Source organism: Hordeum vulgare, chromosome 1H (assembly GCF_904849725.1).
Source record: "Hordeum vulgare subsp. vulgare chromosome 1H, MorexV3_pseudomolecules_assembly, whole genome shotgun sequence".
Taxonomy (NCBI): domain Eukaryota; kingdom Viridiplantae; phylum Streptophyta; class Magnoliopsida; order Poales; family Poaceae; genus Hordeum; species Hordeum vulgare.
The window spans coordinates 213,198,964-213,226,534 of NC_058518.1; positions in this window are offsets into that span (position 1 = coordinate 213,198,964).

The window sequence follows — 27,571 nt, forward strand, 5'->3', positions numbered from 1 at the left end:
CACGAGGTCGAAGTTAAACGCTCTTAAAGTGACCCTTTTGTTGTATAGTGATCAAGCAGCACACAATGATTAAATTCTGCCAACTTCTCCTCCTAGGGGCATGGGGGTTGCTTTTTCTTTAGGTCTATTATTAGTTTCTAGCAATAAGTATTTTAGTTTTTATGACTAACATGAGTTCTTAGCCTTTTACACCCCACATATCCATATTTTTCCAGACTCTTAAGTGTGGTGCATTGCCCACTCTCACCTCAAAATCTGGCTTTGCATGTGCAGAAAAATCCCATAGGAGAACCATGTTCTCTTACACGTAAAATAACTATCTCCTCAAAACAGCCACCATGCCTATCTATAATGGCATTTATGTAGTCATTTCCACGCCATACAACTTCCATTGTTTTTTTACATGACTTAAGTTCATCATCATTTTGCTTTACATGATCATATAGAGCTAGCAAAATATTTGTGTCAAGGCCACCATTCATCACTATTTACATGTTATGCTAGATCACTACATATCTTGATACACTGCCATAGGCATTTGTTTGTAGTCGTCTTATTTACTTAGTTATGAGTAAATAAGGGTGTAATGTCATGTAGAGTGTGCCCCTACCTGTGAGGAATAAAGAAAAGAGTGAAGAGATATAATAAAAAAAGTAAAAACGAAAGAAAAAAGGAATAAAGAGAGAGATGCATGGTGCTCTCCTTCATAAACATTTGTGCTTCAAAGTAGCACCATGTACTTCATATACAGAGTAATGTTTCATTGTTACACTAGTGGGATCTTTCACATAATGGAACTTGGCTTGCATATTCCAATGATGAGCTTTTTGAAATGCTCAAGGTATTCATGATCAAGCAAGTTGGATGCACACCCCACTAGTCTATTTCGAGAGCTCTAGTACGTCTGTTGCATGGAAATCCCTAATACTCATGATAACCCACAAGTGTAGGGGATCACAACAGTCTTCACGAGTAATATTTCACCCTAATTTATTGATTCGACACTATGGGATCCAAAGTATATTTATTGGTATTAGAAGTTGAGTTTTCAATTCAACCACACATGGTATATCTCTCTGTAACAAAAGTGTTAGTAGCACACCAAAATAAGAGTAGTAACGGTAACAGTAATGACAACAGTTTTATATTGATGTAACATTAGCAGCAGCAATAGTAACTTAGCAAGGATCAATGTATGAAAAGCGTAGGCAGTTGGATCGACAACGGATACACATATTTATTGGATGACATTCATCATGTAATAGTGACATATTAGAGCGACACAGAACTAGCTCCAATTCATTAATGTAATGTAGGCATGTATTCCGCATATAGTCACACGTGCTTATAATAAGAACTTGTATGACATTTTTTGTCCTACCCTACCCTGGCAGCGGGGTCCATAAGGAAACTAAGGGATATTAATGCCTCCTTTCAATAGATAACTGGAACGAAGCATTAACACATAGTGAATACATGAACTCCTCAAACTACGACACTCACCGGAAATAATCTCAATTATTATCACATTGATGCACGCAGATCATTATACGTAATAGGTGCATACAACTTGAAAGATAGGATCCAAAATACTCTCATACTCATGAAAACATAATAGGTTCAGATCTAAAATCATGGCACTCGGGCCCTAGTTACAAGCATTATGCATAACAAAGTCAAAGCAACATCAATCTCAGAACATAGTGGATACTAGGGATCAAGCCCAATCAAAATAAATCGAGTGCATGACAAATCTCATCCAATCCCATCATCATCTAGCAAGCCTACAAAGGAATTACTAGGGACCACCATGTGCGTAGCGCTGAATGTTTCCTACACGATCATACAAACCAGAAGAATGCGATTCTATGCATAAGTTCGTTTTGCACGTTTGATGTGAATAGTATGGCTCATATGTATGTGATGCACGTTTGTAATATAACATGACCCGCGTGTCATGATTGTCAATAGTGCTCTCGGGTCTAAACAACATCTAACCATTGTAATTCAGAGTAGAAAAGATCCAATCATGCTCACATCTAACATTAACTAGATTCAATGCATAAGAACGACAATAGTGCTCTCAGATCTTGTGCTTTTAGTAGGAATATTATGGATCGAATAAAATAATTAACATGAAAGTATACAACATAAAAGTAAATAGAAAGGCCCTTCGCAGTGGGAAGCATTGACTTGGATAGGTCCCAAAGCTCATGGTTTCAAACTGAGATGAATTGTAATTTTGGGTGGTGTGCTTTTTGTGTCAACGTCACAACAAATATTTCAGTACCTTCCATGCTAAACACATTATTGGCGGTTACTACGCGGAAATATAAAGTTTACTTCCATCGAACATACATACACAGGCCATGGATGACCGAATCCTTGGGTGCCCACCAACATTTCTATTGTCGTAGGAGTTTTGTTTAATTACTTTTTATTATGCAAGAATGGACATACTTTTTACCAGCCTCTCTCGTGCAATGACAGACAAATAAATCCCCATCTTGAGAATAACCCGCTTAGCATGAAAGATACTGTCCGGCCCGTCGCTCCATGAGCGGTACGAGCACACAAAACAAATATTTATTTGAATCTTTAGAGGTAGCACATGCAAATTTAGTTGGAATGATAGGGTAATACCACATATAGGTAGGTATGGTGGACTCATTTGGCAGAACTTTGGTTTAGGAGTTTGGATGAACAAGGAGTATCCTCGCTTAGTACAGGTGAAGGCTAGCAATAGATTAAGAAGTGACCGACAAGAGAGAAAAAACAGTCATAATCATGCATTGAGAATAATTAACATTAAACGCTAGGATGAGTAGGATATGAACACTCTCAATTTAAATATCATGAATATTGCATTGGGTTTGAATCAACTACAGGTTTGCACATGGGCCAAGTCAAGGCGCTCTAATTACTCACAAGAGGATATCATACTAACATACTACATCACAACCATTTTACTGCATGTTGACACACAAAATAAATCGTTATCCACTCCTAGCTATTTAAGCATGGGATGAGCAACTATCATCTCTAATTCTCATCACAAACTTATTTATTCATAATATGATGAATTAAGATCGAACGAGCTAAACATATTTACAAAAATGGAAAACAAGAAGAGTTCATACCAGCTTCATTTACCATAGTCATTTCATCAAATCTCATCATTATTGCCTTTCACTTGCACGATCGAATGATGTGCAAATAATAATAGTGGAAGTGTGCCATGGATTAAGCTAAAGTTTGCGAAATAGTTTATACAAAGGAGAAGAGAAGATAATATCAACTCTTTGTTAAATCAACAATAACGCATATGAGAACCACTTAACATTTTCATCGTGGTATTCTCGTTTCAATGACTCAACAAAAGGAAAAGAAATTCAGAGAAACACACTGAAATATTTCTAGAGTTTTTGTTTTTTCTGAAGAAAGCAAATAAACAAAGGAAAAATAAGAACAAGAAAATCTACTTACACGGGAAATCTCCCAAGAGGTGAATCAAATATTTTGAGTTTTCTTTTAATACTACAAACTAATTAAACTAGAAAGGAAAACCAAAAAGAAACGAGAAACATTTTTTGGATTTTTGAATTTTTCCAAACACACAAGAAGAAGGTGAAAATAATTCTAGCATGGATATACAATGAAACAGGATGAGCACCTATTCAAATGAGATGTGTGAATACGAATGTAATGTCGGTGGGAAATACATACTTTCCAGGCTTAGGCTTTTGGCCTAGCTTGGCAACCACCGTCCATAATAGCCATCGGGTCCAGGAGGGGAGTAGTTGGGCTGAGGCACTTGAGCGTCCCAAGCGTGGGCCTTAGCCTCCATCACAGCCAACTCGTTCTGGTAAGCGATTATATCTGATGGCATGACGACATATCCGTGCGTGACATTATAATCAAACAAAGAAGGTGTAGGCAACACAATAACATCATGAGTCTTCTCGCTATATACCACGTCATAGAGAATGTGGCGTGGAGGCCCAGGTTCATCAATAAAGTGGTGTTCTAGCATAGACTGGTGATCAACATAAACCTTAATGTTAAAATGTCTTGCTAGGCAGGTGGCATAAATGCCAACATGGACCTTTCCCCTGATCCGGATGCCGTGAAGGCGGTGTGCGACAATGCCTCCTAAGCTGATGTGTTGTCATTAAATAATGCACGACACGGGATAGCGAGGGTTGGGTCATTGAGACCGCCACCTTGCTCCATAGATGTTAAACATTTTCCTATAAATAATGAAAAGTAGTGCACAACAAGAAAATGCAAACTAGTGGCTCTGGCGTTTGACACACCCCTACGTTCTACCACATTTAAAGTAAGGAGGAAGTCCTCGAACTCCTGTGGCTTAGGATCACTTAATCCCCCTTAGAAGGAATCAAGAAAATTTTGCAGAACTGGGTGAATGGTATTTCGTAATGTTCAATAGATAAATCAAAGCTTATCTCGGAATATCAAGCCTATGCATGTAATATATATTTTGCACAAATGATTTTGTAAGGATATAGTATTGGTCACACTCATCTCCGAGGAAGTCAATGAGGTCAGTATTATAAATATATTGATCAAATTCTTCCTTAATATTGGTACCCAGCTTGAACTCATTGCATGGCCAGCGACATGATTTTGTGTTGGCCATCCTCACTAAACTTGTTCTTGGTTCAACATAAGCTTGTCATACCGAGCTCTCGCTCGATGACTCACCAGAGGACTTCCTCCTTGAAGAACTCCTCCTAAAGACATTCATTTTCCTAAGAGAAAATTTCTAAAATATTTAGACTAAAAAATTATGTCAACAAAACTTTATAAGATTGATAGCAACTACCCATATGAATGTATAAAGGCTATATCAAGCATTCAAACTACTTGGAACTCAAAGAATTCAACTTGCGAGCTCAGTTTTAGTAGCACTAAGAGCAGCAAAACATGCAAAATATAATCTATTATAACAAAAACTAATTGGAGAAATGGGTGAGTCACATACCAAGGAGCAATCCCTCAAAACAGTTTCAGAAATGGAGTTCCGAGCAAAGAGACAAAAATCTCACATTTGGGAGGAAAACACAAGGGAGAGAGCAACCGAGATTTTCTTTCTAGAGGCGGGAGAAGGAGTGGACTAAAGAGATAAGTGAGGGGGGTCCCTATGCCCGCCCAAGCCGTAAGGGCGTGCCGAGGGGGGTGGATGCACCCTGTTGGCTTGGCAGCAACTCGTGCATTCCCGTGGGGTGTTTCCAACCCCAAAAATTCTGAAATATTCTAGAAAATCTCAACACTTTTATTTTTGGACCATTTTTGATTGTACGGATAATTTTGAAAATGGGATAATTGTCACACCCTCTATTTGTACCACTTTGCCACATGATGATTTTATGAAAATTAGAGCCAATTAAAACTTTTGCATGCTTGTGATGGTTGATTTGGTTGCTACTTGCTTGTGTGTCTGATTGAGTTTTGAATCACTAAAGACATTCTCCTATTAAGAACTCACCTCCTTGACCCCAAACCTTTGCCCAATGATCATGCAATGTGAATACGGCCACAAAACTATTTTTATAATTTTTTATTTCAACAAAAGGCATTTATTTATTTTAAGCTTTCTAAAACCCGTGAGTTCAGACTTGCACTAAAGGTCCTTCATTTAGGAGAGATGCTTTGGCCCAATTATTTTATTTGGAACCTATTATCAAAAAGATTTCCCAAAACCATACAATAATTATTTTAAAAGTTATTTTCCTATTTTTAAAGGCTTCTTTCTGATGCCAGAAATAGTATTTCATAGGGAAAAAATATTTTATCACTTCAAAAATATTTTAGAAAATTTAGAGAAACTCAGTGGACATATATTTTCCATACATAATAGTTTCAACACATTGTCATGTTCAAAATATTGGATAAAACCCCTCAAAACCCTTTGTGCCTATTTCAAGCTTTTGAAATATTTCCATAGGAAATATTCTCAATAAGTTCCAGGAAAATTCTAGCTACACACACATGATATATGGGGTGATCCTCAAAAATTTCATCCCAATACAAGTTGATTTGGTTCACCAAAATACCCCAAAACCCTCACTGTGTAGAACCAAATTTGAGCAACTTTAGATTGCCAAGTTTATCCAATTGATCCCAAACTTTACATGAGTGATCTAGCCCCCAAATAAGGATGCTACACGAAGTGTTGCATTTGTGGGAGTTGATTTCATCACTTAGGTTCATAGGAATCTAATTATGTCCATTTCTAGGGATTTCCATGTTTACATTGCCAACTCTACTCAAATGAGCTCAAACTTGGTGATCACTATTGATTCTACCCCCAAATCCATCGTGTTAAGTCTGACAACAATTGGACAAAGGAATCTTGCCCAAAACCCCATCAAACACCTTCTAGCAGAATGCCAAATCTGTTGCTAGGGCATCCAAAGCTATTCCCCTTCATCCCAAAATTTTACCACAACTCCATAGCAACCCCGAGCACTCCTAGTAAGTTTCCTGGCACCCATCTCCATGATTGCAGGGGTGAAACCCCACTTGCAAGCCCCTAGGCATACACTTTCCCCTCTCTCTCTTCTCTCCTCCACCTAACTGATGACTCGCTCCTTAGCCCATTCACGTCGCCAGCTTACCTCGCCGTGGTCCGAATCGCCGCCGATGATCCTCGCCGCCCTCTAGCGAGGGGTTGACGACGGATCCGACATGTGGGGTCCACTCGTCAACCTCTCACGCCTCTCCCTCGTCTCTCTCTCTCTCTCTCTTAGTGACACCAGGCTCTGCCCGTCAGGTTGAAACTATGCGCGGCGTGGCTACCCGGCTCGCGCGGGATGGTTGGCCTCTGGGCCGGCCCAACTGCTGGCCGACTCTGGCCAAGGCACTGTGGCCCTTTTTCTTTTTCTTTTTATTTGTGTCTTGCAAAAATCCCACAAGGATGAATATTTATCCAAATCCAAATATTCCTCCACCTAAAATCTTGTAATATTATGTAGTATATTATAGGGCCACTTGTGTATTTTTCACATGAAGTTTCATGCGTTGTTTTATTTTAGAACCTTCTTTAGGGCTATTTTAACTTTCTGTTAAAATATTTTACACAATTTTTCCACTTTAAAAATAAAATCCTACAATTTTTACAGTACCTATGCTTACCCTAGTATTTAACAAAAATGGGTTGACATTTTTCTAAGTGGATTATTTTCTCTGTTTTTGTTGTGTTCTTATTTTTTTCCCATTATTATTGCGATGATAGATTGCATAGTTGACGAGGGACTTGGACCAGAAGACCTTGAAGTCCCAGAGACTTTGTTGAGAAAATCAAGCCGCTCATTGACCATGTCTAAGAAACTATTTTTATGCATGTCATATATATCACTTCGTTCCGATGCATAGAATCATGTTGAATCTGTGACTACCTTAGTGGGTTGTTTCCGATAACTCCTTGTTGACACTTGCACTTGAGCATGACCCTACCTTCCTATGAGGGTTGTGTGGGTGGGAAGTAGTTAGGTTGCTAGTAATTGCTATCCAAATGGGTTGGGATTATGCACGGCGACGATGACGGAAATGGTTTCAAAAACCTTTCAAAAAGTCCGTCGGGTGCCACTACTGCCCGAAGGAGATGTGTTGAGCTAGGTAACCACTTGATAAATGTCACGGCTGGATTTTCTGGGATTTTAATTTCCCATCAACTGACCCTTGTGCATACCAGCCCCAGGAATACTCTTAGGTGGTATACAAATCCTTGATACAAATATCCAAGAAAAATTACAAATCTGAGGTACAAGACCAAGATGGCCTATGAAGTACATCAAAAGGTTTCTATTGGTTGATGGCGGAAGCGATATGGGGATCTCTAGCGTCTATGGGACTCCATTTCCCACAGCAACAACTGACGTGGATAATTCCTATCTCACATGACTGCTGCCTTCGGTGCCTAGGTTCCGGGGCTATCATTGGGATCCCCCTCTCCAAGCACGCAATCTGGCCAAGATAATAGCCAGAGACAAGCCAGTGTTTACTTTGAATGTACTCGCAAACATTATGAAAGCAGACATATAATGACAGGTGGTTAAGATGCACTTGCAATAACACAACAATAATTCGTCAATCATAATCCAATTCTCATGTACTAGTAAACATGTAATCTAACCATACTAAGAAATTAATGGGCAATCAATGGGAGAAAAAGTTAATAGGTGCGATATAATACATGCCTCCGTCGGGCGTCTGAGCGACATCACATACATGGCTTATGTGAAATAATAACAAGCATGCGACACTCGAGCGTCTCAGCGACACCACATATAGGGCTTATAGATAATACTAAACATGCCATAGTCGGGCATCTCGGCAACACCACATACATGGCTTATAAATGATAATAAGCAGGCGACAGTCGGACGTCTCAACGACACCACATAAAGGGCTTATAAATAATAATAAACATGCCACAGTCGGGCGTCTCAGCGACACCACATAAAGGGATTATAAATAATAATAAACATGCCACAGTCGGGCGTCTCACCGACACCACATAAAGGGCTTATAAATAATAATAAACATGCTATAGTCGGGCATCTCAGCGACACCACATAAAGGGCTTATAAACATGAATATCCATGAGGTAGAACCGTCCCAGGGATATCCAACAATCATAATCAAGGGGTTTAGTCCAGAGAAACATAATAGTTATGTCCATCCACTATATTTCATGCTTTTGTTGACTTCCTCCGAAGACCGACACTTGACTAGTCAACCAGTCATCCTTGACCGTGGGCACGGGTACTCGAATAGTTTTGACTCTGCACAAGGTGTATTCTTTACCCACAACCCACGGGTTCCAATAGTCACCCGGACTAATCCCGCGTACGGTATTTCAGAAGTAACACTCAGAACCAGCACACACCCATTTTTAACCCCGCGAAGACCGGCATCCCCCGGACTATGCTCGCATGTAAAAACCCTAAGATGGGGAGGTCACATACTTGACTAGCATGGGATCACATTTATACCACGCGCTACAAGGGGAGAGCTCTTCCCCTCTCAGTGCGATATCGAAAAACACCCATGCCCCCTGACCGGATGACTGGATTTAGTCCAGTGCCCTGGATACCTTCATCCTGGCCTCTCTACTTGGTGTGTACCTGATAATAGGTTCACGACTTACTCAACCATGTTCCCTTTCGGAAAGACCCGTGGTAGCACGAATGGGTAAGATAGCATACTAACAAGACTCGATCTACGTCGACTTAGGAGGATTATATTGTTCCCTGCATAATTAGGTCAATAAAAATGTTTTAACACAGCAGACAGAGCCACCACCTTTCATACCCCAGCATGCCTTGCTGACTATCCTCGTCCAACGAGATGTCAGCCCTAATGTCATAACTCCCTGAGACACCGACTTTCCTTGGACCCCATCTAGTAGGCATATGTGACAGAGAGGTGTGACTACTGTCTCATGTATCTCAACATACAACATGTGAAATATCTCATCATGCATTCACAAGCATGATTTTTATCTTCACATAAAATATCATCACCTTTGTAACATAACGGTCAAGTATTCTAAAGCAAGCAAACCACACAAAACAAGTGTATATCCAAGTTCAGAATGCTTGCCTTCCAAGTGTGGCGAGGCAGGTTGTATTCCAAAACTTTTGAAAGTTTTTGCTCCTCTCTCCAATTCCTATATAAAAAATATTCTAATTAACACACAATTTAAGAATAATACATAAAGTTGTCTTAGAAATTTTTTAAATAAATACTAAAAAAAACTAGATACAATTTGAAAGAGGTGAGAAAAACAATTAGTTCATTTGGAATTTTATTTTAGTAACTAGGGCGAGTCAAAATCTGGTCAAAGTTTTGTTTTAAAACAAATCACAAAATAGAAAAACGGTTCATCACAAATACGCTTATGCGAGAAGGAAAACATACTCTGCATGAATGTGCTTCCACTTAAGTGGGCGGCAGCACTGTTATGTCCCTGAGGAGGGAGGCCCACTGACAGGTTTGACTAGAGTCAAACCAGTCATCTCCCTCCTCCTGCTCCAGAGCGGAGGCTGGCTCCCACGATGCCCGCCGGCGACTAGGGCCGCCATTCGGGAATCCGAGGGCATCCCGCGTGTTCAGGGTCTCATGACGGCTCGGGGGAGGGCGGGATGACCTCTGAGAGGCTCGGGAGCTCCAGCGACTACGACGCCGGTGGACGGCGATGCGGGCCAGCAAGGGTCCTCGCCCACGGTCCTTCTTGACCTACAAAGAGAGGGCGGAGGGGAGACCGCCTCGTATGTGCAGTTTCAATCCAGAAGAAAGCGGCACCGAAGAGGATCGATTGGCCGTGAATTTTGGTCGGAGGGGCGGCGCCCGAAACTTGCCGGAGACGGGGATGACATCGGCTACTGGCTAAATTGGAGCTAGGGATAATGGCTAAGGCTTCATGGGAGCTTGAGAGCTACACTACGGCTTCAGGGCTCTATATATAGCCGAGAGTGTCGGTGCCCGCGGTAGCAGTGGATAACTCCGACGATAGTGGCGACGGGCGACGTGGCGGGGGTAGCAGGGGTCCAGGGACAAAACGTACGAGCACAACATTCGTACAGGTGGCTAGCTGGCGTGCTGGGAGGCTCGGGCGGCGATGCCATGGTAGAGGCCAAATGTGGCCGATGGAACCCCACCAAAGGCACACGGACGACGGCGATGTAGGGCTCCAGGGACTGCCACGTGACTCTGGCGAGTTGGAGGGGTCAGGGTGCGGCTCCTCCAGGAGCAAAGGGCAGAGGGCGGGGTTAGGTGGGATGCGGCAACTCAGTTACACTGGCTGCAGAAGCCACGCTCTTGGCATGCCCATGAGGTGCTCGACACAATGCCAGAGCATGCCACGACCATTGGGTGCAACTACAAGTCTATAGATCTATTGTTAGGGGTGGCACAGGGTTAGTGGACATGCTGGTTTGGCCAAAGGGGCAAGTCCCCAATGCAAACCTTGAACCATACCAACTCAAGTCATGCACCTTAAGTGTTTGGCAAAATGCGAGGGGAACCTAGGTGATCTTTCTGGCCACCCAAATTCCCAGTCCAAGGCCTCTTTGGATGCCAATAATGATGTCAAGGTTAGTTTTTGAAAATCAGAAACTTGTTAGTGCATTAATTTGAGAAAAACAATTCTGGGCAGCAACTTAGGGAGGTTAAAATAGGGGCTTAATAAATCCAAAAGGGGTTGATCTCCTGAACTTAAGGGTTTGGTCGGTTTATCTAGGGGTAGTAAAATTTTCAAAAGCTTTGGCAAGAAAATAATATGGTTGCAGTGCAAACTGCAAAACTGGTCCAGAACAGAAAATAGGATGTGGTGCTCAAAATTTTCAAAAGACCAAATTGGGTTTTTGCATAAAAGTGATTTATATGAACTCCTTCACAACTCCTAACGTTTGTAGAATTTTTGAGAGAGTAAATCCAAGGGTTTTAGTTCAAAACACCAAACTAGACCAGAACACAAAAGAAGATAATTTGCTCAAATAATTCAAAACACTTGTCAAATGTTTTCCATAAAATTGATCCAGGAACATCATAGGTCATCTCCAAGTTTTTTGGAATTATTGAAAGAAGTTATCATATGGTTGTAGTTCAAATCAGGCTCTTAGATAATTAAGAAGTCATTTTTGAATAATGAAACTTGGGAAATTATTTATAAGAAGGCCTTTATTGAAATTGCCAATTGAAGGGAAGAATGTTGAGGCAAGGACTCAAATCAAACGAGCCTTTTCAAAAACTCCAATTTAGGGGAGAAAATTTTATAACCACAGAAAAGAAGTGCATCTGAAATCAAGAGGAAACCCAAAAATGAAATTTTAATTGATCATGGCCAATTTTAATAAATAAAATCCTAATTAAATTTTGGGGTGTTACAGACCCTACCCCCTTCAAAAAATCTCGTCCTCGAGATTTGTTAGGGTCATTTGCAAAAATATGTTATCTTACCACACTGCAATATCAACACAAAATTTACTATTCAACGAGGTTACAGTGAACACGATAATTGGTGCAACTCTGGTGTGTTGCTGGTGCTGCAAATTTAAAATCTAGGGTTGAGCAATCGAGATGTTGCTACAGATGGCTACGACGAATTTTTCAAAAAAGAAAAAAAATCCAATTTCCGAATTGCGCTTGTCGTACCCGAGTGCACAGTGCTCTCTCTGGCTGATACGTGGACCCAGGGCCCAGTGTCAGTCTCTTCTTCTTCCTCTGTCTATCTTCTCTCTTCTCTCTCTTGCGCGCTTTCCGCTGCTTTCTCCGCACGTGGCGTCTAGCACGTAGGCATCTAGGGCCGTACGTGGTAGTGCACGGCATGCTAGCTGCTGGCGCAGCGTGCACTCGCGTCGCAGGCAAGTGCGTTGTCGGCACAGTTTGCAAATTCGTCTCCGAATACTGGCGATCGAGCGATGAGCAGCGCTGGTGGACTGCGTCCACCGCACACCAAACTCAAGCTATAAAACGATCGCGTCGTTCTCCTCTCTGCCTCACACCTGGCCTCACTCCTCCTACTTCCTTCTCCTTCTCCATTACTGCGTGCAGGACCTTGGGGCGAGGCTACAATGGTGGACGAGCTTCCGGGGTGACTGGTGATCCTGATGGCTAGACTAATGGCGGCACTGGTCGGGCTCTCAGTGCTGCTGGGTGCGATGATCCAAGTCGATCGTCGTGACGCTTATGCTCGGGTGGTGGCTCTCCGTGCCGGCCATGACCACGAGGACTAGGTGTCTACAATGTGCACGAGTGGGTGCTAGTGTGCTGGCAGTCACTCTCCAAAAATGAAATATCCACAAATATTTTCTCTCGGAAAAACTGTGGTGTGCTTGTGAAGCAATTATTTAGGTGTTAAATGTGTGTGGCGTTGCACGCAGTCCAAGCGGCAGATTGTGAGTGGTTGTAAGCCGGTTAAGAAGCAATTTAATTTTTGTGATGAAAACAGTTTAAGCTGTAGTTTTTTTAAGAAAATCTTACTCAAAGGGTTGTTACGAGGAAAAATAATCCAAAACAAAATCACAGCAGTCAACAATTGTAATCGTAACACACGCATGTGAGAATTTACAAGGCAAGGCACAATCATCGCACACTCAAATACTAGTCTAGGAAATACAAACATGGTATTTACAGAACAAGCAACAAAACTAAGGGACTCGAGGAAATATTCCCGCCAGTGGAATGTATTCTTCGTCCTTAGGGCACAACGGTTGGAGGACTTGGAGAACGCGTCTTCCTGGGTTTGATCTCAAAGGTTTTCCAATGGCGATCTGAGGATTCATCAACGCGAGAGTTTCGAGGAAATCTATCACTTGTTGTGTCAAATGCTCTTGAGCGATGACATATTGCACAAGCCTGATCAACACGTGGTCTCTCTCTGCATAGGTGCTTGCAAAAGCTGCCGCTTCTCCGGGCATTGGCGACTCAGAAAATAACAATACCCCCGTTCACTGGCATATGGTACTGCTAAACGAAGACGAGCAAGCGCTTCATAGGAAGCAACTTCTATGGCTATTTTTAGGGTAGGCATAGATTTCCCGCTGAAGCAGACTTCCTTGGGGTCTTGGTTAGGGTCCACAGGAAAAATGTGCACGACTGCCCAATATTTGGAGGCGGTGGGAGAGATCCTCAATTTGAACAGTTTGTACTGGGTTGGGAGGGGAGAACCCATGGTACTGCGGGTAATATCCCACAATATCATAACAAAACTTCCCGGAGTTGCCTCCGTAATCCTGAAGTGATTCTCAATGAGGGGAAAAATGGTTGTGAAGGCAGTGCACAAGGTGGGTGATGGCTGATCACCAAGTGACTCTTATATAGGGCTAGGTTAGGGCTCACATTTCGGTTTGATTGGTCTTAGCAGCTGGGTTCGATCTAACGTGGCTCGGTCAGGGCCATAGACAAAACGTGACATTTTACTGTGGTGGTCGGTTGGGGTTGGCTTCCTGCGGTTTCGGCCAACCATATGCTATATGGCCAAGTGCATACACATATGGCCACCAGTGGTACTATGTAAATATTGATACAAAAACAACTTGCCCATTCATTTATGATAATACCGGCTCATACATTACACACAATGGAATACTAAGGCGGCGTTATGCATTAGTCTACTTAGTTTACATCCAGGTGGGCGACTCTTGCAGACGTCGAGTTTGCTGGAACCACGACGTCACGGTTTCTCGGGGAAGAAGGCGGGGCTACAAGACTGGGGTAGCAAAGGTCTCCATTGTTGTGGCTACTGTCCCGTTGGAGGGAATTTCCAATATGCGACGAAGCTCCTCTGGGAAGATGAGCGCATGATTAGGGTCGACAACAGGGTCAGACCTTAAGGGCTTAATCGATATCCCAAACAACACTACAGGGTTGCTGGCATCAGGCTCCGCTTCTCTCCTCCTTGGGTCAAGACGAGCCAACTCTCCATGAGCTACAATCAGGTCGAGGGTGACCTTCTCATCGAGTGCCTCTTGCACTCTTAGGTGGCGCATGAGATGCAATAGGCGGGGTCTGTCTCATGGTCTCCGTTGGTGACTTGGGGTGGCCCACCATAACCTTCACGGCTAGGGTAGTAGTAGAATGGGTGACAGTTAACTCTTGGCGACAGGTGCTGGAGTTGAACTATTGCCTCTCGAGCTGCTAGCTGGATGGCTTGTGGCTTGTAGGAAGATGATCTTAACATGAACCGGTAGAGACGCTCTTGGGTGATACTCCTGCCGTAGATGTGCACTGTGGCCCAGAAGCGACGAGTGTCGTCCCTCGTGTGCTCCTGGTACACGACATACTTTGGGGCCTCTTCCATCGCAAAGGAACGACGGGTGAGGTTGGCAAGGATGGTTACAAAACCTCCCTGATCAACGACAGTGGTCTCATTGTGAACAACGGGGCCTGGCATCTTGATGGATCTACTCCCGTGAGAGGATTGTGGTTGTGATGTGATGTGCTATGGCAATCGTTCCCTTTATAGCAAAGGAAAACAGAGTCTTCCCCCGCAGGATTGCAGGAAGGTCAACTCAGGTGTCGGTCACGGGCGTGTGACCACAGGGCTAGTCTGATAGGTTGGGAACCGACTGCCAAAAGGTGTCGGTTAACACTATTCAGGCTACTGGTTAGGGCAGGCTTGGTTGTGGCTGTGGTACTGGCTCAGTTGGGTGGTTACCTAGGGTTTATTGACCCAACTAACATAGGATTAGCCAACGGTCAGCCTGGCTCTGATACCAAGGTTGTCAGGGCCGGATTTTCTGGGATTTTAATTTCCCATCAAATAACCCTTGTGCTTACGAGCCCCAGGAATATTGTTAGCAAGTATACAAATCCTTGATACAAATACCCAAGCAAAATTAGAAATCTGAGGTACAAGACCAGGATGGCCTATGAAGTACATCAAATTGTTTCTATTGGTTGATGGCAGAGGCTATACGGGGATCTCCAACGTCTATGTGACTCCATTTCCCATAGGAACAGCTAACCCGGATAATTCATATCTCACACGACTATCGCCTTCGGTGCCTAGGTTCCGGGGCTATCGTTGGGATCCTCCTCTCCAAGCACGCAATCTGGCCAAGACAATAGCCAGCGACAAGCCAGTGAGTACTTTGAATGTACTCGCAAATATTATGAAAGCAGACATAAAATGGCAGGTGGTTATGATGCACTTGCAATAACACAAAAATAATTCGTCAATCATAATCCAATTCTCAAGTACTAGTAAACGTGTAATCTAACCATACTGAGAAATTAATGGGCTACCAATGGGAGAAAAATTAATAGGTGCAATATAAGGCATGTCTCCGTCGGGCTTTTGAGCGACACCACATACACGACTTATGTGAAATAATAACAAGCATGCCACAGTCGGGCGTCTGAGCGACACCACATACATGGCTTATAAATAATAATAAACATGCCATAGTCGGGCGTCTCGGTGACACCACATACATGGCTTATAAATGATAATAATCAGGCCACAATCGGGCGTCTGAGCGACACCACATAAAGGGCTTATAAATAATAATAAACATGCCACAGTCGGATGTCTCAGCGACACCACATAAAGAGCTTATAAATAATAATAAACATGTCACAGTTGGGCGTCTCAGTGACACCACATAAAGGGCTTATAAACATGAATATCGAGGAGGTAGAACCGTCCTAGGGAAATCCAACAATCATAATCAAGGGTTTTGACTATGATTGTTATGTTCATCCACTATATTTCATGCTTTTGTTGACTTCCTCTGAAGACCGACACTCAGACTGACACTTGACTAGTCAACTAGTAGTCCTTGACCATGGACACGGCTACTCGAATAGTTTTAACTCTGCAGAGGGTGTACTCTTTACCCATAGCCCACGGGTTCCAATAGTCACTCGGACTAATCCCGCGTATGGTATTTCAGAAGTAACACTCAGAACCAGCACACACCCATTTTTAACCCCGCGAAGACCGGCATCGCCCGGACTACGCTGCCAGGTGAAAACCCTGAGATGGGGAGGTCACATACTTGACTAGCATGGGATCACATTTGTACCGCTCGCTACAAGGGGAGAGCTCTTCCCCTCTCGGTCCGAGACCGGAAAACACCCATGCCCCCTGACCGGATGACTGGATTTAGTCGAGTGACCTCGATACCTTCATCCCGGCCTCTCTAATTGGTGTGTACCAGATAATAGGTTGACGACTTACTCAACCATATCCCCTTTTGGAAAAACCCATGGTAGCATGAACGGGTAAGGTGACATACTGACAAAACTCGATCTACGTCGACTCAAGAGGATTATATTGTTCCCTGCATAATTAGCTCAATAAAAATGTTTTACATAGCAGACAGAGCCACCACCTCATTGACTTTCCTCGTCCAACAAAATGTCAGCCCTAAAGTCGTATCTCCCCGAGACACCAACTTTCCTCGGATCCCATCCGGTAGATATATGTGGCAGAGAGGTGTGACTACTGTCTCATGTATCTCAACATACAACATGTGAAATATCTCATCGTGCATTCACAAGCATGATTTTTTATCTTCACATAAAATATCAACACCTTTGTAAGACAACAATCAAGTATTATAAAGCAATCAAACCACACAAAAACCATTGTATATCCAAGTTCAGAATGATTGCCTTCCAAGAGTGGAGAGGTAGGTTGTATTCCAAAACTTTTGAAATTTTTGCTCCTCTCTCCAATTCCTATTTTGAAAATATTCTAATTAACACACAATTTTAAAACAATACATAAAATTGTCTTAGAAAATTTTGAAATAATTACTAAAATAAAATATATACAATTTGAAAGAGGCGAGAAGAAGAGTCAATTCATTTGCAATTTTATTTTAAAACTAGGGCGAGTCAAAATCTGGTCAAAGTTCTGTTTTAAAACAAATCAGAAAATAGAAAAACTGTTCAGCAGAAATACGCTTACGCGAGAAGGAAAACGTACTCTACCCGAATGCACTTCCATTTAAGTTACCGACGCTGTTTTGTCGCTGGCGGGGGAGGCTTATGACTAGAGTCAAACCAGTCATCTCCCTCCTCCTACACCCAAGCAGAGGCTGGCTCCGGCGATGCCCGCCGGCGACTTGGGCCACCATTCAGGCATCCGAGGGCATCAACGCATTCAGCGTCTCATGGCGGCTCGGGGGAGGGGCGGCATGACCTCCAGGAGGCTCGGGAGCTCCGGCGACTACGAGGCCGGCGGGCGGGGTCCGGGCGAGAAAGGGCCTCTCCCACGGTCCTTCTTGAGCTACAAAGAGAGAGGGGGAAAGATTGCCAGGTCTGCGCAGTTCCAATCTAGAAGAAAGCACCACTTGAGAGGCTCAACTGGATGCGAATTTTGGTCGAAGGGGCGGCGACCGAAACTTGCCGAAGAAGGGGAAGACAGCTTCTACCGGCTAAACTGGAGCTTGGGGAGAATGGCTAAGGCTTCATGGGATCTTGAGAGCTCTGTTGCGGCTTCGGGGCTTTATATATAGCCGGGAGTGTCGATGCCCGCGGCGGCAGTGCATAACTCCGGCAACACTAGCAAGGGGCGACCTGGCGGGGGTAGCAGGGGTCCAGGGACAAACCGTACGAACGCAACATTCATACAGGTGGCTAGCTGGCGTGCTGGGGAGGCTCGGGCGGTGCTGCCATGGCAGAGGCCAACTGTGGACGATGGCAAGCCGCCAAAGGAGCATGGATGGCGGCGCTGTAGGGCTCAAGGGGCTGCCGCGTGACAATGGCGAGTTGGAGGGGTCGGGGTGCGGCTCCTCGAGCGAGCAAAGGGCACATGGCGGGGTTAGGTGGGATGTGGTGACTCAGTTGCGCTGGCTGCAGAAGCCGTGCTCTGGAGCGCGCTCTTGGCATGCCCTTCAGGTGCTCGACACAATGCCAGAGCATGCCAGGGCCATTGTGTGCAACTACAAGTCTCCAGATCTATCGTTAGGGGTGGCACATGGTTAGTGGACATGCTGGTTTGGCCAGAGGGTTTAAGTCCCCAATGCAAACCTAGAACCATGCCAATTCAGGTCATGCACCTTAAGTGTTTGGCAAAATGCCAGGGGCACCTAGGCAATCTTTCCGGCCACCAAAATTCCCAGTCCAAGGTCTCTTTGGATGTTAATAATGGTGGCAAGGTTAGTTTTTGAAGATCGGAAACTTGTTAGTGCATTAATTAGAGAAAAACAACTCTCGGCAACAACTTAGGAAGGTTAAAAGAGGGGCTTAATAAATCCAAAAGGGGTTGATCTCTTGTACTTAAGGGTTTGGTAGATTTCTCTAGGGGTAGTAAAATTTTCAAAAGCTTTGGCCAAGAAAATAATAGGTTAGCAGCGCAAACTAGAAAACTGCTCCAGAACAGAAAACACAGTGTGGTGCTAAACATTTTCAAAAGACCAAAGTGGGTTGATACATCTCCGTCGTATCTACTTCTCCAAACTCTTTTGCCCTTGTTTTGGACACTAATTTGCATGATTTGAATGGAACTAACCCGGACTAACTCTATTTTCAGTAGAATTGCCATGGTGTTGTTTTTCTGCAGAAATAAAAGTTCTCGGAATGACCTGAAAATTTACGGAGAATTTTTCTGGAATTAATGAAAAATACTGGTGCAAGAATCAGCGGAGGAGGTGGATCCGTGAGCCCACAAGCCCACCAGGCGCGGGGCCCCCCTGGCCACTCCTGGCAGGCTTGTGGGGCCCACAAAGCTCCACCGCCTCTCAATCCAGCTCTATTTAGCCTCTTTCGTCCGAAAAAAAATCGAGGAGAAGGATTCATCGCGTTTTACGATACGGAGGCGCTGCCACTTCCTGTTCTTCATCTGGAGGGCAGATCTGGAGTCCTTTCTGGGCTCCGAAGAGGGGAGATCGTCGCCATCGTCATCATCAACCTTCCTCCATCGCCAATTCCATGATGCTCTTCACCGTTTGTGAGTAATCTCATCGTAGGCTTGCTGGACGGTGATGGGTTGGATGAGATCTATCATGTAATCGAGTTAGTTTTGAGGGGGATTGATCCCTAGTATCCACTATGTTCTGAGATTGATGTTGCTACTACTTTGCCATGCTTAATGCTTGTCACTAGGGCCCGAGTGCCATGATTTCGGATCTGAACCTATAATGTGTGGCCTATATATGTGTGTTTTAGATCCTATCTTGCAAGTTGTACTCACCTACTATGTGTTATGACCCGGCAACCCCGGAGTGACACTAGCCGGAACCACACCCGGAGATGACCATAGTATGAGGAGTTCATGTATTTACCAAGTGTTAATGCGTTGGTCTGGTTGTTTATTAAAAGGAGAACCTTAATATCCCGTAGTTTCCATTAGGACCCCGCTGCCACGGGAGCGATGGACAATAGATGTCATGCAAGTTCTTTTCCCTAAGCACGTATAACTACATACGGAATACATGCCTACATTAGATTGACAAATGGGAGCTAGTTACATATGTCTCCGTGTTATAGCTGTTACATGATGAATAGCATCCGACATAATCATCCATCACCGATCCAATGCCTACGAGTTTTTCCTACTGGTCCTTGGTACGTTACTTTGCCGCTACTGTTGTCACTGCTGCTACTGTTACTCTTTTGCTACTGCTGTTACTTTGCTGCTACTCGTTACTATTGCTACTGCTGCTATCATACTACTTTGCTACTGATACTTTGCTGCAGACACTAAATCTTTCAGGTGTGGTTGAATTGACAACTCAACTGCTAATACTTGAGAATATTCTTTCGCTTCCCCTTGAGTTGAATCAATAAATTTGGGTTGAATACTCTACCCTCGAAAACTGTTGCGATCCCCTATACTTGTGGGTTATCAAGACTATTTTCTCGCGCCGTTGCCGGGGAAGCACAACTATATTGTCCGGGTCACTTGGGATTGATGTTTGCTGGTCACTATGAGGAATCCGATAGATCCAACAACTAAAGTCGCGCCCTCAACTACGAGGACATGTAAGGAACTGCCATCTAGCTCTACACTTGATTCACCTTTAGTTATGAGTAAGTTTGCGACACCGCCTCCTGCTAGAAATCTTGATATGTCGCATGTATTTGATGATGCTACTTCTGCTGCCCATGATGCTTATGATGATGCTATGCTTGATACTGCTTTTGCCTGATGATTCTATGCTTGATACTGCTTTGCCACTAGGTGCATTCCTTGATGCACAAATTGCTAGAGTTGCTGCTAGATGTGATGATACTTCTGAAACTTCTGATACTATTGAAGTAGAACCTACTATTTTGACTGCTAGAACTAGCTCTCCTAGAGATGAATGGCCTGATATGCCTGAGTGTTATGTTATGGAGGGAGAGATAGCTGAGGATTTTCTTGCGTGTAAGGATAGCTATGATGTTGAGAAATTACTGCTCAAGTGGAAAGAAAAATCTCTGAACGCTAGGATGAAATATGACCCAAAGTGTGCTACTTCGCCTATCTTTGTGACCGATAAGGATTATGAATTCTCTGTCGACCCTGAGTTAATCAGTCTGGTCGAATTTGATCCTTTTCATGGTTATGAGTCTGAAACGGTTGTAGCCCATCTTACCAAACTGCACGATATAGCCACCCTATTCACGAGTGAGGAAAAGATCCGCCACTACTATATCCTCAAGGTGTTTCCTTTCTTGCTAAAGGATGATGCTAAGACTTGGTTCACTTCTCTTGCTCCTGGTTGTGTGCGTAGCCCCAGGATATGGTCTACTACTTCTCTGAGAAATATTTCCCTGCCCATAAGAAGCAAGCTGCCTTGCAGGAAATATACAACTTTGCTCAAGCTGAGGAAGAGAGTCTCCCACAAGCTTGGGGGACGCTCGTCCAATTACTGAATGCTTTGCCTGATCACCCTCTCGAGAAGAATGAGATACTTGATATCTTCTATAATGGACTTACCGATGCTTCTAAATACCACCTAGATAGTTGTGCTGGTTGTGTTTTTAAGGAATGAACCGTAGAACAAGCTGAGATTCTACTGAATAACATCTTGTGCAATGAGAATGCTTGGACTATTCCCGAACCATCTCCTAAGCCAACTCCGAAGAAAAGAGGTATTCTATTCCTCAGTCCTGAAGATATGCAAGAAGCTAAGAAATCTATGAAAGAGAAAGGCATTAAATCTGAAGATGTCAAAAATCTACCACCTATCGAAGAGATCCATGGTCTCGATAACCCGATACAGGTAGTAGAAGTAAATTCTCTGCGTAGGTTTGATGAGAGTGATATTCCTTTTGATAAACCTGCTAGCCTATGTCTGGATGAGTTTGATAACTTTGTTGCCAAACAACAGAGTTTCAACGATTATGTTAGCAGACAATTGGAACAGAATGCTCGTATGCTTAGTCATTTAAGTGCTTGTGTGGACAGAAATGTCAATGATCTTAAGCTTCTGAGTAAACATGCCTCTATAGTTACTACTCAAGTAGAACAAGTACTTAAGGCTCAGAATGACTTGCTTAATGAGTTGAATGACAATTCTGTCAGAGTCGTCACTAGAGGCGGTAGAATGACCCGGGAACCTTTGTATCCTGAGGGTCATCCTAAGAGAATTGAACAAGATTCTCAAGGAGTTAGCACTCATGCACCTAGTAATCCTAGAAAGAAGAAGATAGATGATAGGAACCTGCACGCTAGCAACCCACATGCTGTTGCCCCTGAGAGTCCAAACAATTTCTCTGTCTCTGATGCTGAAACACAATCTGGTGATGATCATGTTGGGGAACGTCGCATGGGAAACAAAAATTTTCCTACGCGCACGAAGACCTATCATGGTGATGTCCATCTACGAGAGGGGATTTCCGATCTACGTACCCTTGTAGATCGCACAGCAGAAGCGTTAGTGAATGCAATTGATGTAGTGGAACGTCCTCACGTCCCTCGATCCGCCCCGCTAATCGTCCCGCGATCCGTCCCACGATCTAGTGTCGAACGGACGGCACCTCCGCGTTCAGCACACGTACAACTCGACGATGATCTCGGCCTTCTTGATCCAGCAAGAGAGACGGAGAGGTAGATGAGTTCTTCGGCAGCATGACGGTGCTCCGGAGGTTGCTGGTGATCTAATCTCAGCAGGGCTCCGCCCGAGCTCCGCAGAAACGCGATCTAGAGGTAAAACCGTGGAGATATGTGGTCGGGCTGCCGTGGCAAAGTTGTCTCAAATCAGCCCTAAAACCTCCGTATATATAGGGGGAAGAGGGGGAGCCTTGCCTTGGGGTCCAAGGATCCCCAAGGGGTTCGGCCGAGCTAAGGGGGGGAGTCCTCCCCTTCCAAACCGAATCCAACTAGGTTTGGAAGGAGGAGTCCTTCCCCTTTTTCCCACCTCCTCTTTTTCTTCTTTTCTCTTTGATTTTCTTCCTATGGCGCATAGGGCCTTCTTGGGCTGTCCCACCAGCCCACTAAGGGCTGGTGCGCCACCCCTAAGGCCTATGGGCTTCCCCGGGGTGGGTTGCCCCCCCCCCCCCCCCCCCCGGTGAACACCCGGAACCCATTCGTCATTCCCGGTACATTCCCGGTAACTCCGAAAACCTTCCGGTAATTAAATGAGGTCATCCTATATATCAATCTTCATTTCCGGACCATTCCGGAAACCCTCGTGACGTCCGTGATATCATATGGAACTCCGAACAACATTCGGTAACCAACCATATAACTCAAATACACATAAAACAACGTCGAACCTTAAGTGTGCAGACCCTGCGGGTTCGAGAACTATGTAGAGATGACCCGAGTGACTCCTCGGTCAATATCCAATAGCAGGACCTGGATGCCCATATTGGATCCTACATATTCTACGAAGATCTTATCTTTTGAACCTCAGTGCCAAGGATTCATATAATCCTGTATGTCATTCCCTTTGTCCTTCGGTATGTTACTTGCCCGAGATTCGATTGTCAGTATCCGCATACCTATTTCAATCTCGTTTACCGTCAAGTCTCTTTACTCGTTCCGTAATACAAGATCCTACAACTTACACCAAGTCACATTGCTTGCAAGGCTTGTGTGTGATGTTGTATTACCGAGTGGGCCCCGAGATACCTCTCCGTCACACGAAGTGACAAATCCCAGTCTCGATCCATACTAACTCAACGAACACCTTCGGAGATACCTGTAGAGCATCTTTATAGTCACCCAGTTATGTTGCGACGTTTGATACAAACAAAGCATTCCTCCGGTGTTAGTGAGTTATATGATCTCATGGTCATAGGAACAAATACTTGACACGCAGAAAACAGTAGCAACAAAATGACACGATCAATATGCTACGTCTATTAGTTTGGGTCTAGTCCATCACGTGATTCTCCTAATGATGTGATCCAGTTATCAAGAAACAACACCTTGTTCATAATCAGAAGACCCTGACTATCTTTGATCAACTGGCTAGCCAACTAGAGGCTTGCTAGGGACAGTGTTTTGTCTATGTATCCACACATGTATATAAGTCTTCATTCAGTACAATTATAGCATGGATAATAAATGATTATCTTGATACAGGAATTGTAATAATAACTATATTTATTATTGCCTCTAGGGCATAATTCCAACAGTCTCCCACTTGCACTAGAGTCAATAATCTAGCCCTCACATCATCATGCGAATTACATTGTAATAAATCTAACACCCATACAGTTCTGGTGTTGATCATGCTTTGCCCGTGGAAGAGGTTTAGTCAGGGGTCTGCTACATTCAGATCCGTGTGCACTTTGCATATATTTGCTTCCTCCCCTTCCATGTAGTCGCGGATGAGGTTGAAGCGTTGTTTGATGTGTCTGGACTTCTTGTGAAACCGTGGTTCCTTTGCTAGGGCAATGGCACCCGTGTTGTCACAGAACAAGGTTATTGGATTCAGTGCGCTTGGCACCACTCCAAGATCCGTCATGAACTGCTTCATCCAGACACCCTCCTTAGCCGCCTCCGAGGCAGCCATGTACTCCGCTTCACATGTAGAATCTGCTACGACGCTTTGCTTGGAACTGCACCAGCTTACCGCACCCCCATTAAGAATAAATACGTATCCGGTCTGCGACTTAGAGTCGTCCGGATCTGTGTCAAAGCTTGCATCGACGTAACCTTTTACGGTGAGCTCTTCGTCACCTCCATACACGAGAAACATCTCCTTAGTCCTTTTCAGGTACTTCAGGATATTCTTGACCGCCGTCCAGTGATCCACTCCTGGATTACTCTGGAACCTACCTGCCATACTTATGGCCAGGCTAACGTCCGGTCTAGTGCACAACATTGCATACATGATAGAACCTATGGCTGAAGCATAAGGGACGGTGCTCATATGCTCTCTATCCTCATCAGTTGTTGGGCACTGAGTCTTACTCAATCTCGTACCTTGTAAAACTGGCAAGAACCCTTTCTTGAACTGTTCCATTTTGAACCTCTTCAAAACTTTATCAAGGTATGTGCTTTGTGAAAGTCCTATGAGGCGTTTCGATCTATCCCTGTAGATCTTAATTCCTAGAATGTAAGCAGCTTCTCCTAGGTTCTTCATCGAGAAACTTTTATTCAAGTAATCATTTATGCTCTCCAAAAACTCTACGTTGTTTCTAATCAGCAATATGTCATCCACATATAATATTAGAAACGCCACAGAGCTCCCACTCACTTTCTTGTAAATACAAGATTCTCCAACCACTTGTATAAACCCAAATGCTTTGATCACCTCATCAAAGCGTTTGTTCCAACTCCAAGATGCTTGCACCAGTCCATAAATGGATCGCTGGAGCTTCCACACCTTGTTAGCATTCTTAGGATCGACAAAACCTTCGGGTTGCATCATATACAACTCTTCCTTAAGGAAACCGTTAAGGAATGCCGTTTTGACATCCATCTGCCAGATTTCATAATCGAAAAATGCAGTTATTGCTAACATGATTCTGACGGACTTAAGCATCGCTACGTGTGAGAATGTCTCATCATAGTCAACTCCTTGAACTTTTGAAAAACCCTTTGCCACAAGTCGAGCTTTATAAATGGTCACATTGCCGTCAGCGTCCGTCTTCTTCTTAAAGATCCATTTGTTCTGAATAGCCTTGCGGCCCTCTGGTAGTACTTCCAAAGTCCACACTTTGTTTTCATACATGGATCCTATCTCGGACTTCATGGCCTCTAGCCATTTGTTGGAATCTGGGCCCACCATTGCTTCTTCATAATTTGCAGGTTCATTGTTGTCTAACAACATGATTGACATGACGGGATTACCGTACCACTCTGGAGCAGCACGTGGTCTCGTCGACCTGCGTGGTTCGATAGGAACTTGAATCGGAGTTTCATGATCATCATCATTAACTTCCTCCTCAAACGGCGTCGCAATGGCAGAGGTTTCCCCTTGACCTACGCCACCATCTAGAGGGATGAGAGGTTCGACAACCTCATCAAGTTCTATCTTCCTCCCACACAATTCTCTCGAGAGAAACTCCTTCTCGAGAAAAGCTCCGTTTTTAGCAACAAACACTTTGCCCTCGGATTTGAGATAGAAGGTGTACCCAACTGTCTCTTTTGGGTAACCTACGAAGATGCACTTTTCCGCTTTGGGTTCCAGCTTTTCAGGCTGAAGCTTTTTGACATAAGCATCACATCCCCAAACTTTAAGAAACGATAACTTTGGCCTTTTGCCATACCACAGTTCGTATGGTGTCGTCTCAACGGATTTTGATGGTGCCCTATTTAAAGTGAATGCAGCTGTTTCTAATGCATAACCCCAAAACGATAACGGCAAATCGGTAAGAGACATCATAGATCGCACCATCTCTAACAAAGTACGATTATGACGTTCGGACACACCATTACGCTGTGGTGTTCCAGGCGGTGTCAACTGTGAAACAATTCCACATTGTCTTAAGTGAGCACCAAACTCGAAACTCAGATATTCACCCCCACGATCAGACCGTAGGAACTTGATCTTCTTGTTACGATGATTTTCAACTTCACTCTGAAATTGCTTGAACTTTTCAAATGTTTCAGACTTGTGCTTCATTAATTAGACATAAACATATCTACTCAAATCGTCAGTGAAGGTGAGAAAATAACGATATCCGCCGCGTGCCTCTACGCTCATCGGACCGCACACATCGGTATGTATGATTTCCAACAAGTCACTGGCACGCTCCATTGTTCGGGAGAACGGAGTTTTAGTCATCTTGCCCATGAGGCATGGTTCGCACGTGTCAAGTGAATCAAAGTCAAGTGACTCCAAAAGTCCATCGGCATGGAGTTTCTTCATGCGTTTTACACCAATATGACCTAAGCGGCAGTGCCACAAAATATGGCGCTATCATTGTTAACTCTAACTCTTTTGGTCTCAGTGTTATGTATGTGTGTATCGCTATCAAGATTCAATATGAACAATCCTCTCACATTGGGTGCATGACCATAAAAGATGTTACTCATAGAAATAGAACAACCATTATTCTCTGACTTAAAAGAGTAACCGTCTCGCAAGAAACAAGATCCAGATATAATGTTCATGCTCAACGCAGGCACTAAATAACAATGATTCAAGTTCATAACTAATCCTGATGGTAACTGAAGTGAAACTGTGCCGACGGCGATTGCATCAACCTTGGAACCATTTCCTATGCGCATCGTCACTTCATCTTTCGCCAGCCTTCGTCTGTTCCGCAGTTCCTGTTTCGAGTTGCAAATATGAGCAACAGAACCGGTATCGAATACCCAGGCACTACTACGAGAGCCGGTTAAGTACACATCAATAACATGTATATCAAATATACCTCATTTTTCTTTGGCCGCCTTCTTATCAGCCAGATACTTGGGGCAGTTGCGCTTCCAGTGACCCATACCCTTGCAATAGTAACACTCCGTTTCAGGCTTAGGTCCAGCTTTGGGTTTCTTCGTCGGATTGGCAACAGGCTTGCCGCTCTTCTTTGAATTACCCTTCTTTCCTTTGCCATTTCTCTTGAAACTAGTGGTCTTATTCACCATCAACACTTGATGCTCTTTACGGAGTTCAGACTCTGCGACTTTCAGCATCGCAAACAACTCGCCGGGTGACTTGTTCATCCCTTGCATGTTGTAGTTCAACACAAAGCCTTTATA